Here is a 13,420-nt window from a genome sequence, read left to right as displayed (position 1 = left end):
GTGGCAAACATCTCAATCTACCTTCTGCAATGGAGCATCAACTTCCCTATGTGCCAAGCCTGGCTTGGCCCTGCTGGGAAAGAGTGGCATATTGCTTGCCCCTAAGACAGGGCCCTGATGTGAGCTACCTGGAGAGTTCTGGGTTGCTGTGGCCAACAAGCTTACTTGCATAATAATGTAAATATTTTACATTCCTCTGAGGAAACTCCTCCCTGTTAAGATTAATGACTCTACATTAACTAAAAGCTGAAATTCCGGATTTAGGGTGTGGTTACCTCTCAGCAAAATGGTGACCACTGGAACCTCAGACAAGCACTTAAGGAAAAGAGTTCTAAATACATGAGTTTGAAAATGTATAATTTTTCAAACACGGAAAAATAATGATTCAGTTCGAATTATATGAGGATCTTCATGAATCTGAAGGAACAAAAGCAGCTGCACTGTGAACCAACATGTCAGAAAATTACGAAGGAAGGAGGTAAAGAGATTTAGGGAGTGGTAATTGAGGGAGATTTCACCCAGGTTTTTGCTTGTTTGTTTACTTGTTTGTTTGTCTGTTTAAGCTGACAAACACAAATAAATTCCTGAGTTCAGGATCAGCCAAAGACAGATCAAGGTTACCCTAAGGCGTGGTGAAAATAGTAATTTCAGAGCAGAGTCCTGCTCAACTAGCCTATCATCCGTGCTTAATAAAGTCAGACAGATCTTTGAGTTATTTTGGAATTTTAAGAAAAAATATATGTCTCCTATCTTCTAAGAATCAAAGCATTGGGGTTGGATGCTGATTCATGAGCTAATCAAAAGGAAAACCTGGAGTAAATGACTGGATTGATAGGTAAAATAAAAGACTGAACCTGTCTTCTCCTGAGATGATTCATCCAGAAAAATATTAGGACAAATAGAACTACTGCTTGGAGAATGAACACACAAACACACACACACATGAACAAAGAGTGAGAGACAGGGAGTGAGACACACACACAGTGAGAAAGGGGAGGGGAGAGAGAGAGAGAGAGAGAGAGACAGAGACAGAGACAGAGACAGACAGAGACAGACAGAGAGACAGAGAGAGACAGAGAGAGAGAGAGAGAGAGAGAGAGAGAGAGAGAGAGAGAGAAGCAAGCAGGAAAGCAGGACTTGGACAGAGAGATCTTTAAGAATGGCAAGCAAGCAGAATATAGACAGAGAAATCTCCAGAGAGGAAACACAACAGAAAGCAGACTGGAAAAGCTGTATCAAGCAGAACACAGGTCAACAGCTTGGAATCACCATTTTTCTTATCCAGACACCACTTCTTTCTCTCTCAGAAACTCTCTCTAAGCCAAGCCTGGTCTTTGTCACCTATAAACACATATCCACATATTGGTAACATATTCCATGTTTCCCAGAAGAGATTCTAGGCTCTTTGATGCACAGGAATAACACCCTATCACCCACACTATCCCCAATTATACCCTCAATGGCCACTGCAAATTTACCTCTTCAAACCCTGCAAGGCTTTCCTCAAGTTTTGCCAATCTTTCTATCCCAAAGAGGCAGCCTGAAAAGTATGAAAACACATATATTTTTCCAATCCCAGAGCAGTCAAGTTCAGTGGTTTTGCAGTGTCCTTGCTTATACTCATGATACATTATTCCCAATTAATTCATTTTACATAAAGCAAAGATAATATTACTAAGGTTTCTTTAAAATTGACCAGGAGCCAGGCGTGGTGGCGCATGCCTTTAATCCCAGCACTCGGGAGGCAGAGGCAGGCAGATTTCTGAGTTCGAGGCCAGCCTGGTCTACAAAGTGAGCTCGAGGACAGCCAGGGCTATACAAAGAAAAACCTGTCTCGAAAAACCAAATATAATAAATAAATAAATAAATAAGTAAATAAATAAATATATAAAACATAAAATAAAATTGACCAGGAAATATAGACTTCAAGGATTATTTGGTATCCCTGAAGTACTTAAAAAATCTCTATCAATGTAGATTATATTTATCTCAAAATTCCAAGAAAGGATACAAGTATTTGTTTCTATTTATTACTAGTTATGCAAAAAAAAAAGTTTAAATTTTTCACAGTGGAAACTTTAATTTCATGACACACTACACTAAAAGTAAATACTCCTTCCACATTTGCTGCATTACACACCACTCTTGTTTACTCAGAATGTACATTAACTGTTAACTGGCCTTCCAATTATTGGTGATGCTATTACAGAAGTCATCACATTCCTCCTGAGCAATGGCAGGCCTGTATCCATTCAAAATAGTCATAGTCTTAATGAACTATTCTGATCAACTTAGTCATTTTTATTTCTGTATTTTGTGTAGGGGTGGTGGTGGTGGGGGTGTTCCTCTCTGTTCCTTTTCTTTTTCTTTTTTTCTTTCTTTTTTTTTTATTACATATTTTCTTCAATTACATTTCCAATGCTATCCCAAAACCCCCCCCCACTCCCCTACCCATCCATTCCCATTTTTTGGCCCTGGCATTCCCCTGTACTGGGGCATATAACGTTTGCCTTGAAGAGCAATGAGAGACTAAGAGCAAAAGAGACTATGAGACTGTAAGTAGCCTTTCAACCCTGTTAGAAATACAGAAATGTCCAACACTATCTGAAAATATAGGAAGCCTAACACAGCTTCCAGAACTGAGACAAATCTTAGAGACAGCTACCTACATATACAACCCCAGTAGGTCAGGAAGTTGGAGCATCAGTCTTCAGCCCTCTGGCCCAGGATATTCTGACAGACCATGAAAAGCAGGGGTTACTTAGGACTAGCTTATTCTGTCTTGGCAGAACTAAATTGTCCAATCCTGTAACTTGTGTCCTCTCAAGGATGGTACAGGTCTGCAGGAGAGATAGGCAATTTCTGTCCATTGGCTACTGGGCCACAATGCACTATGTCACCTAGAGATAGAGATGCTCCATTTCTTCTTTGAATCCACAAAAGGGAGCTATTAGGAGCAGATATGTCTCAACAACGAAAGAATAAAAGCATTAGATGTCACATTCTGTGGATTGCTGGTATTTTTTAAAACCAAGTATCTATGTAAAGTAATATGGACTGTTTTCATTAACTACTCCCAGCTATTTCTAACTAAATTATCTGAAAACACCATAACAATAAACTCAGAGCCATGAATTTGCTGTTTGGCCCATAAGTCACAGGTTTAAACATCTCAGATCAGTTTATAACAACAGCTATAGAAGAAGTGGCTCTAAGCCTTCCACTGTAAAAAGTTTTGTAACAATAGAAGAAATTTGTACAAATGAAAACCTTGATTTTCTATCAAAATAAATTCTGTACCAAAATCAGAAAAAATCCTAAGCCTCATAAACAGCTTCAATGAAGTAGCTGGATATAAAATTAACTCAAACAAGTCAATGGCCTTTCTCTACACAAAGGATAAACAGGCTGAGAAAGAAATTAGGGAAACAACACCCATCTCAATAGTCACAAATAATATAAAATACCTTGGCGTGACTCTAACTAAGGAAGTGAAAGATCTGTATGATAAGAACTTCCTGTCTCTGAAGAAAGAAATTAAAGAAGATCTCAGAAGATGGAAAGATCTCCCATGCTCATGGATCGGCAGGATCAATATAGTAAAAATGGCTATCTTGCCAAAAGCAATCTACAGATTCAATGCAATCCCCATCAAAATTCCAACTCAATTCTTCAACGAATTAGAAAGGGCAATCGGCAGATTCATCTGGAATAAGAAAAAACCTAGGATAGCAAAAACTCTTCTCAAGGATAAAAGAAACTCTGGTGGAATCACCATGCCTGACCTAAAGCTTTACTACAGAGCAATTGTGATAAAAACTGCATGGTATTGGTATAGTGACAGACATGTATACCAATGGAACAAATTGAAGACCCAGAGATGAACCCACACACCTATGATCACTTGATCTTTGACATGGGAGCTAAAACCATCCAGTGGACAAAAGACAGCATTTTCAACAAATGGTGCTGGCACAACTGGCTGTTATCATGTAGAAGATTGCAAATTGATCCATTTTTATCTCCTTGTACTAAGGTCAAATCTAAGTGGATTAAGGAACTCCTCATAAAACCAGAGAGACACTGAAATTTACAGAGGAGAAAGTAGGGGAAACCCTCGAAGATATGGGTACAGAGGGAAAATTCCTGAATAGAACAGCAATGGCTTGTGCTGTAAGATCAAGAATCAATAAATGGGACCTCATAAAGTTGCAAAACTTCTTAAGGCAAAAGACACCGTCAATAAGACAAAAAGACCACCAACAGATTGGGAAAGGATCTCTACCTATCCGGAATCAGATAGGGGTCTAATATCCAATATATATAAAGAACTCAAGAAGGTGGACTCCAGAAAATCAAATAAGCCCATTAAAAAAGGGACTTAGAGATGAACAAAGAATTCTAACCTGAGGAATACCGAATGGCAGAGAAGCACCTGAAAAATATGTTCAACATCCTTAATCATCAGGGAAATGCAAATCAAAACAACCCTGAGATTCCACCTCATACCAGTCAGAATGGCTAAGATCAAAAATTCAGGTGACTGTAAATGCTGGCGAGGATGTGGAGAAAGAGGAACACTCCTCCATTGTTGGTGGAATTTCAAACTTGTACAACCACTCTGGAAATCAGTCTGGCGGTTCCTCAGAAAATTGGACATAGTACTACTGGAGGATCTGCAATACCTCTCCTGGGCATATATCTAGAAGATATTCCAACCGGTAAGAAGGACACATGCTCCACTATGTTCATAGCAGCCTTGTTTATAATAGCCAGAAGCTGGAAAGAACCCAGATGCCCCTCAACTTAAGAATGGATACAGAAAATGTGGTACATTTACACCATGGAGTACTACTAAGCTATTAAAAGGAATGAATTTATGAAATTCCTAGGCAAATGGATGGACCTGGAGGGCATCATCCTGAGTGAGGTAACACAATCACAAAGGAACTCACACCCATGTACTCCTGATAAGTGGATATTAGCCCAGAAATTTAGGATACCCAAGATATAAGATACAATTTGCTAAACGCATGAAACTCAAGAGGAACGAAGACCAAAGTGAGGACACTTTGCCCCTTCTTAGAACTGGGAACAAAACAGCTATGGAAGGGGTTACAGAGACAAAATTTGGAGCTGTGGCAAAAGGATGGATCATCTAGAGACTTCCATATCCGGGGATCCATCCCATAATCAGCTTTCAAATGCTGACACCATTGCATACACTAACAAGATTTTGCTGAAAGGACCCAGATATAGCTGTCTCTTGTGAGACTATGCCGGGGCCTAGCAGACACCGAAGTGGATGCTCACAGTCAGCTATTGGATGGAGCACAGGGCCCCCAGTGGAGGAGCTAGAGAAAGTACCCAAGGAGCTAAAGGATTCTGCAACCCTATACGTGGAACAACATTAGGGAACTAAACAGTACCCTGGAGCTGTTGATTCTAGCTGCATATGTATCAAAAGATGGCCTAGACAGACATCAATGGAAAGAGTGGCCCATTGGACTGGCAAACTTTATATGCCCCACAACAGGGGAACGCAAGGGCCAAAAAGTGGGAGTGGATGGTTAGGGGAGAGGGGGGAGGGTATGGGGGACTTTTGGGATAGCATTGGAAATGTAAATGAGGAAAATACCTAATAAAATATATTAAAAAAACAAAACTTTGCATCAGATTTTTATTATGACATCCTTTATCCATGTGGGAAAAAAAAGAAATTTGCACAATTGAAAACCTTGATTTTCTATCAAACTAAATTCTGTACCACAATCAGAAATTATAACTTAAAGAGTTCTACCAAGTAAGATAATGGCTGCACTATCAATTGTAGTTATATCCTCCCTGTCAAATTCTTATCATTTCTAAGTTCCCCAGAAAGACAATCTTAGGATACTCACCTCTAGACTCCCAAATCCTAGAAAGTGGGATGACAAATCTTTATAAGTTCTTCAGCTGAATATGGGTGTTGACATATCTTAAGGAGAGAGAGGGTAGGAAAAAATGAGCGACTTGATTGGACTTAAGAAAGCCAAGGCAACTATATTATTAAAGTCTCTGATGTCTATGTCCTGACTAGATCCTGCTGAAAATCCATGAGATGAGGAGTTTAACTGGGTCATGTTTGACATTGGAGCTCACCAAAGCTGTATATTCTGTAATATATAAATCTGAAAACAAAATTTTACTATTATTAAGAAAACTTTTTTGTTCGATTTTCTAGAATCTAGTTTTCTGGGGGATCCCTCTATCAAATCTGATCGGTATAGCTCTGGAAGATGTCCAGAGCCTAATCATCTTTTCTAAAAACACAAAGAGACCTTTCTCCCAAATCAGCATATCCTTGAGACATTAACTAGACAACCCTTTATTTTGACCTCTTTTCCAGAGGAATAATATACCCACCAAATTAAAAAATCACATCCATTTTGAATATTAAAACAATTCAAAACAAATTAAATAAAGTAAAACACTGTATGTAACTATTCTTAGGCTTTTTGTATTTATTCATGTCAGAAAATTAACCCACAATTTCCATGGAACCCACGTGCAAAGAATATGATTTGCTCCAGACTATTTTTTTTTCTTGGTTTTTTGAGACGGGGTTTTTCTGTATAGCCCCGGCTGTCCTGGAACTCACTTTGTAGACCAGGCTGGCCTCGAACTCAGAAATCTGCCTGCCTCTGCCTCCTGAGTGCTGGGATTAAAGGCGTACACCAACATGCCCGGCTCCTGCAGAATTTTTAATAAACCATTTATCTGTTATGCTCTCTATCTGGAGACACAGATTTCAATCAGTAACTGTTCATTCCAGGAAATTATCATTGCCCCCTCTACTTGGAGGCAGTGACTAATTTTCCCTATCAAAGAAATGCAAGGCAGGTGAAATTCTCCACAGTGGAATACTACTCAGCTATTAAGAACGGGGACATCCTGAGTTTTGTTGGCGAACGGATGGAACTAATAAATATCATCCTGAGTGAGTTTACTCAGACCCAAAGAACATGCATGGTATGTACTCCCTAATACGTGGATATCAGCCAAAACCAAAAAAAAAGTACAGAATACCCAGGATATACTCCACAGAACTCAAAAAGGTTAGCAAGCTGAAGTGCCCAAATGAAGACACCCCTCAGTCCCACTTGGAAGAGAAAAGAAAGCAATCACAAGTATGGAGGGATGGAGGGATCTGGGAAGGAAAATGGACTGGGAGGATACTGGGGGGTGAAGAAGTGAACCTGATTTGGTACTGGGTAAGGGAAAAGAACAGAAGCCCTGGGAGCTAGCAGAAAAACTGGAAAAAGGAAACATCTGGATATAGGAGGTTGGGGACCCTCCAAAATTCACCAGAGACCTGGCTGGTGTACAACTCACAGGACTCAAAGGGGTGGACATTAGATGAAATGCCCGACAGTAGGGAGAGGGACCTGATAGAGCCCACCTCGAGCAGGAAGACAGGAAATCAAATGAGCGAGCAGGGGCCATCCCAAGTCACAACTCTGACTCACAATTGTTCCTGCTTGAAAAAATTACAGGGATGAAAATAGAGAGGAGCCTGAGGAAAAGAAGGCCCAGAAACTGACCCAAAGAGAGATCCAGCTCAAGGGGATGTGCGAAGGCATGACACTATTAATGAGGCTAAGGAGCACTCACAAAGGGACCTAGCATGACTGCACTCTGGAAGACCCAACAAGCAGCTGAAAGAGTCAGAGGCAGATAGTTGCACCCATCCAATGGACAAAAGCATCTGACACCTGTTGTTGAATTGGGGAAAGACTGAAAGAAGATGAGGACGGCATCCCTTTAGGAGGACCAACAGACTCAATTAATCTGGACCCCTGAGATCTCTCACACCCTGGACCAGCAAACATGCAGCATACACCAGATGAGATGAGGCCACAGACACATACAGCAGAGGGCTGCCTGGCCTGTGTTCATTCAGAGATGAAGAACCTAACCCTCAAGAGAATGGAGTTACCAAGGAGTTTAGAGGTCAGGTGGCATGGGCATGGGGACATTCACATGGAGATAGGGGGTGGGAAGAAGGTATGCGGTGTGGAACAGTAGGAGGGTAGACAAGGGGGGACGAGTAAAATATGGAGTGTAAAATAAATACATAAATAAAAATATTTTATAAAATAAAGGAAATGAAACTTGGGGACTGGAGAGATGGCTCAATGTAAAGAGCACCAACTGCTCTTCCAGAGATCCTGAGTTCAAATCCAAGCAAGCACATGGTGGCTCCCAACCATCTGTAATGCGATCTAAAGCCCTCTTCTGGTGTGTCTGAAGATAGCTACAGTTTACCTATAATAAATAAATAAATAAATAAATAAATAAATAAATAAATAAATAAATAAAATCTTAAAGAACAAAAGAAAATGAAACTCTAACTCTCGGGCTAATTAACTTAAATTTCTAGTGGATTCTTGCCCAACATGTTGGTGTTGGTTTGCTACCTATGTTGGGAAATATTATTAAAGCTGAGGTGACAAACTCTTGCAGTCTTATGTTAAGTAGGGTTCTTAAGGGAAAATAGACTCTTAAAAAGTAAGTACAAAGGAGATGGAAAGACATTGGATAGACCTATGAAGTCAACAAAAACTATCATAAAATCAAAGAATCTAGACCCTGAGATAATACCAGTCACATATGGTTATCTGGTGTTCTCTAAGATATTTACATGGATATGCAGAGAAAAAAAAAGTGGTACCAAGGACCAGCCTAGGGTCAAACAGGGGCTCTGAAAGAAGGACTGTCTGGGAGCAGCAAAAAGAACGACCTGAAGTTAAAATGTGGATTTAAGTTGACCAACTGGGTTCTGCTTGATACAGCTTTTCCAGTTTGCTTCTATGTTTTGCTTTTCCCCTCTCTGTCTATATTCTGCTTGTTTACTATTCTAAGAGATTTCTTTGTTCTTGCCCCACCCCCCACCCCCTGTGTGTGTTCTCCAAACATTTCTCGGTTTTTATCCTAATATATTTTCTGGATATCTCAACTGTTGCAGAACACTGATCCAGTTTTTAATGTTACATAAAAATCTAATCTTTTAGCAGGGCAGTAGTGGCACAGGCCTTTAATCCCAGTACTTGGGAAGCAGAAGTAGGTGGATTTCTGATTTCAAGGCCAGCCTGGTCTACAAAGTGAGTTCCAGGACAGCCAGGGCTACACAGAGAAACCCTTTCTCGAAAAATCAAAAAAAATATTAGCCCAGAAACTTAGAATACCCAAGATATAAGATACAATTTGCTAAACGCAGGAACGAAGACACTTTGCCCCTTCTTAGAATTGGGAACAAAACACCCATGGAAGGAGTTACAGAGACAAAGGTTGGAGCTGTGACGAAAGGATGGACCATCTAGAGACTGCCATATCCAGGAATCCATCCCATAATCAGCTTCCAAACACTGACACCATTGCATACACTAGCAAGATTTTGCTGAAAGGACCCAGATAAAGCTGTCTCTTGTGAGACTATGCCGGGGCCTAACAAACACAGAAGTGGATTCCCACAGTCAGCTATTGGATGGATCACAGGGCCCCCAATGGAGGAGCCAGAGAAAGTACCCAAGGAGCTAAAGGCATCTGCAACCCTATAGGTGGAACAACAATATGAACTTACCAGTAGCCCTGGAGATCGTGTCTCTAGCTGCATATGTATCGGAAGATGGCCTAGTCGGCCATCAGTGGAAAGAGAGGCCCCTAGGTCTTGCAAACTTTATATGCCTCAGTACAGGGAAACACCAGGCCAAGAAGTGGGAGTGGGTGGGTAGGGGATTGGGGGGGAGGGTATGGGGGGCTTTTGGGATAGCACTGGAAATGTAAATGAAGAAAATACCTTATTAAAAATGTATTAAAAAAAAGAAAAACCAAAAAGAAAAAAAATTTAAAAAATCTGATCCTTTACTCAAGGTTTCCTTTTGAGTGTCTTATTAATCAACATCTCTTAAGATTTCAAAAGAGCTCACAGATCTGTCTGCATGATAAGCTAATTGTGTATACCCGAGATATAAATGCTGCCCTGAAATTACCATTTCTTCCATGCCTGCTCCAGTACCTGCTGTATCCCAGGCTGACCTTGAACTGGGAAATCATCCTGCCTGTGTTTCTTCCTGCCTTGAATCTTTCTGACAAGGTGGGTCAAAGTGTAGCTGTGTTTGTTCCCTTAGATTCTTGAAGAAGCCCCTCATTTATTCATTTATTATATCCGTATTTTTTCCATAGTTGAGAACCTATACATTTTTAAACTCACATATTTATAGCTCTTCCCCTCAGCATCAAATGCTGTTCTGAAATTCCCAGTGTTTACCATTTTGATGAGAAATAGTCGCACCCTCAACTTATTGGCTCCTGCTATTTCTTTATATATATATATATATTCTTATTACGTATTTTTCTCAATTACATTTAGAATGCTATCCCAAAAGTCCCCCATACCCTCCCCCCACTTCCCTACCCACCCATTCCCATTTTTTGGCCCTGGCATTCCCCTGTACTGGGGCATATAAAGTTTGCATGTCCAATGGGCCTCTCTTTCCAGTGATGGCTGACTAGGCCATCTTTTGATACATATGCAGCTAGAGTCAAGAGCTCTGGGGTACTGGTTAGTTCATAATGTTGTGCACCTACAGGGTTGCAGATCTCTTTAGCTTCTTGGATACTTTCTCTAGCTCCTCCATTGGGGGCCCTGTGCTCCACCCAATAGCTGACTGTGAGCATCCATCTTATCTGTTTGCTAGGCCCCGGTCTAGTCTCACAAGAGACAATTATACCAGGGTCCTTTCAGCCAACGCTTGTTAGTGTATGCAATGGTGTCATCTCACCTGAGGAATACCGAATGGCTGAGAAGCACCTGAAAAAATGCTCAGCATCCTTAATCATCAGAGAAATGCAAATCAAAACAACCCTGAGATTCCATCTCACACCAATCAGAATGGCTAATATCAAAAATTCAAGTAACAGCAGATGCTGGCGAGGATGCGGAGAAAGAGGAACACTCCTCCATTGTTGGTGGGATTGCAAGCTTATACAACCACTCTGGAAATCAGTCTGGTGGTTCCTCAGAAAATTGGACATAGTAGTACCGGAGGGTCCCGCAATACCTCTCCTGGGCATATATCCAGAAGATGCCCCAATGGGTAAGAAGGACACATGCTCCACTATGTTCATAGCAGCCTAATTTATAATAGCCAGAAACTAGAAAGAATCCAGATGCCCCTCAACAGAGGAATGGATACAAAATATGTGTTACATTTACACAATGGAGTACTACTCAGCTATTAAAAAAGATGAATTTATGAAATTCCTAGGCAAATGGATGGACCTGGAGGGCATCATCCTGAGTGAGGTAACACAATCACAAAAAAAACCTCAAATGATATATACTCACTGATAAGTGGATATTAGCCCAGAAACTTAGTATACCCGAGATATAAGATACAATTTGCAAAACACATGAAATTGAAGAAGAACGAAGACCAAAGTGTGGACACTTTGCCCCTTCTTAGAATTGAAAACAATCAACCATGGAAGGAGTTACAGAGACAAAGTTTGGAGCTGAGACAAAAGGATGGACCATCTAGAGACTGCCATATCCAGGGATCCATCCCATAATTAGCCTCCAAACAATGACACCATTGCATACACTAGCAAGCGTTGGCTGAAATGTCCCTGATATAGCTATTTCTAATCATCATGGAGTCAGTAACAATAACAGGGATGATATTACTTAGAAGGAAAGAGTATTCCACTGCTTGTGTGTCCAGGAAATATATGCATTATTATACAAACATTGACACTCCTGGAGGATCACACCTGGCCCTGTCCTGGGGCAGGTAAAATGTCACTCTGGCCCCACGAAGGCCATGCCATGCTCAGCAACTCATGGAGGTTCAAACCTGAGGTCTCTCCCAGTTACAAGAATCATGGGTCACACCCCACCATGTCCATACCTAACTTCATATTGCTTATTAAACTGTAGCTCTGCATGCAAAAGAATGCAAGTATATCTATATTACTTACCCTGACCAAAACTCAAGTCCAAGTGGATTAAAGACTTAAAGCCAAGGCTGGCGAGATGGCTCAATGGTTAAGAGCCCCAACTGCTCTTCCTTAGGTCCTGAGTTCAAATCCCAGCATACACATGGTGGCTCACAACCATCCTTAACAAAATCTAATGCCCTCTTCTGGAGTGTCTGAAGACAGGTACAGTGTACCTTCATATAATAAATAAATAAAATCTTAAAAAAAAAGAGTCCATCCAATAAAAAAAAAAATAAAAAAAGACTTAAAGGCAGACACAGTGAACCTGAGTGAACCCTAAGGGCAGAACATCCCCGGCAGCACTGTCACAGCAGAGACTTCTGAAAAACACTAATGTCGAAGGCATTAAGATCAGCAATTAAAGAATTGGAACTCAAGAAATAGTGATGTTTCTGTAAGGCAAAAGCCAAGTTAATTAGAAAAGAAAGAGGCAAAGGACGGAATGTGAGGATAGTTTTTTACCAATCCCTACATGATAGAGTTGTAATACAGAACACATTTCAACAAAGAATTCAGTTCCCAACAGACAACTTCAAATGGCTGAGAAACACTTGAAGAAATGTTCACCATCCTTAGCCAAAATGGAAATGCAAATAAATACTTCATTATAATTCCATAGTACACATGTCAGAATGGGTACGATCACACCAATGATTGTTCATATTTGAGAAAAAGTATGTTTACATCCACTGTTCGTCTTGTAGGCATGCAAACTAATACACATGTTATGGAAATCAATATCATGATGTCTTAGGAAATTGGGAGTTTATATACAAGATCCATCTATATCAGTCTTGGGCAAAAACACAAAGGGAACTCCATCCACAAAATGAAAAGACACATGCTCAACTATGTACATAGCAGCTTTATTTGTACTAGCCAGAAGCTAAAGACAACATAGATGTCTTAAAGCTGAAGAATGAATAAAGAAAATGTGCTATGATTATATAATGGAACTATCACTAACCTACTAAAATAAAACAACATGAAATGAATGCATGAAAACAGGCTAATGAATGCAACTAGAAGAAATAGCACACTAAATCAGGTAACCCAAAATCTGGAATGACGGAAATGGTATATATTCACTGATAAATGGATACTAGGCTTTATGTAAACTATAACCAAGCTATCCTCCAGAGATTCAGAGAGGTCATGTAAAGAGAAGAGATACATAGGGGATTTATGGATCTTGTTGCGAAGGGGAACTAGAGTAGACAATCCAGGTAGACTGAGTGATTGGGAAATGGATGGGGAGGGAACATTTGGAGGGTGGTATATAAGGAAAGAGTATGATACAGGGAGAAAGACCTGGAAGTAGAGGCCATTTGGAGGTTAGTATAGGAAATTAGCGACCTAGAAACCTTTAGGGAAATAT

The sequence above is a fragment of the Mus musculus genome, chromosome 17, assembly GCF_000001635.26.
Source record: "Mus musculus strain C57BL/6J chromosome 17, GRCm38.p6 C57BL/6J".
NCBI lineage: Eukaryota > Metazoa > Chordata > Mammalia > Rodentia > Muridae > Mus > Mus musculus.
The sequence above is the reverse complement of the archived record's forward strand: the minus strand, read 5'-3'. Positions refer to the sequence as shown.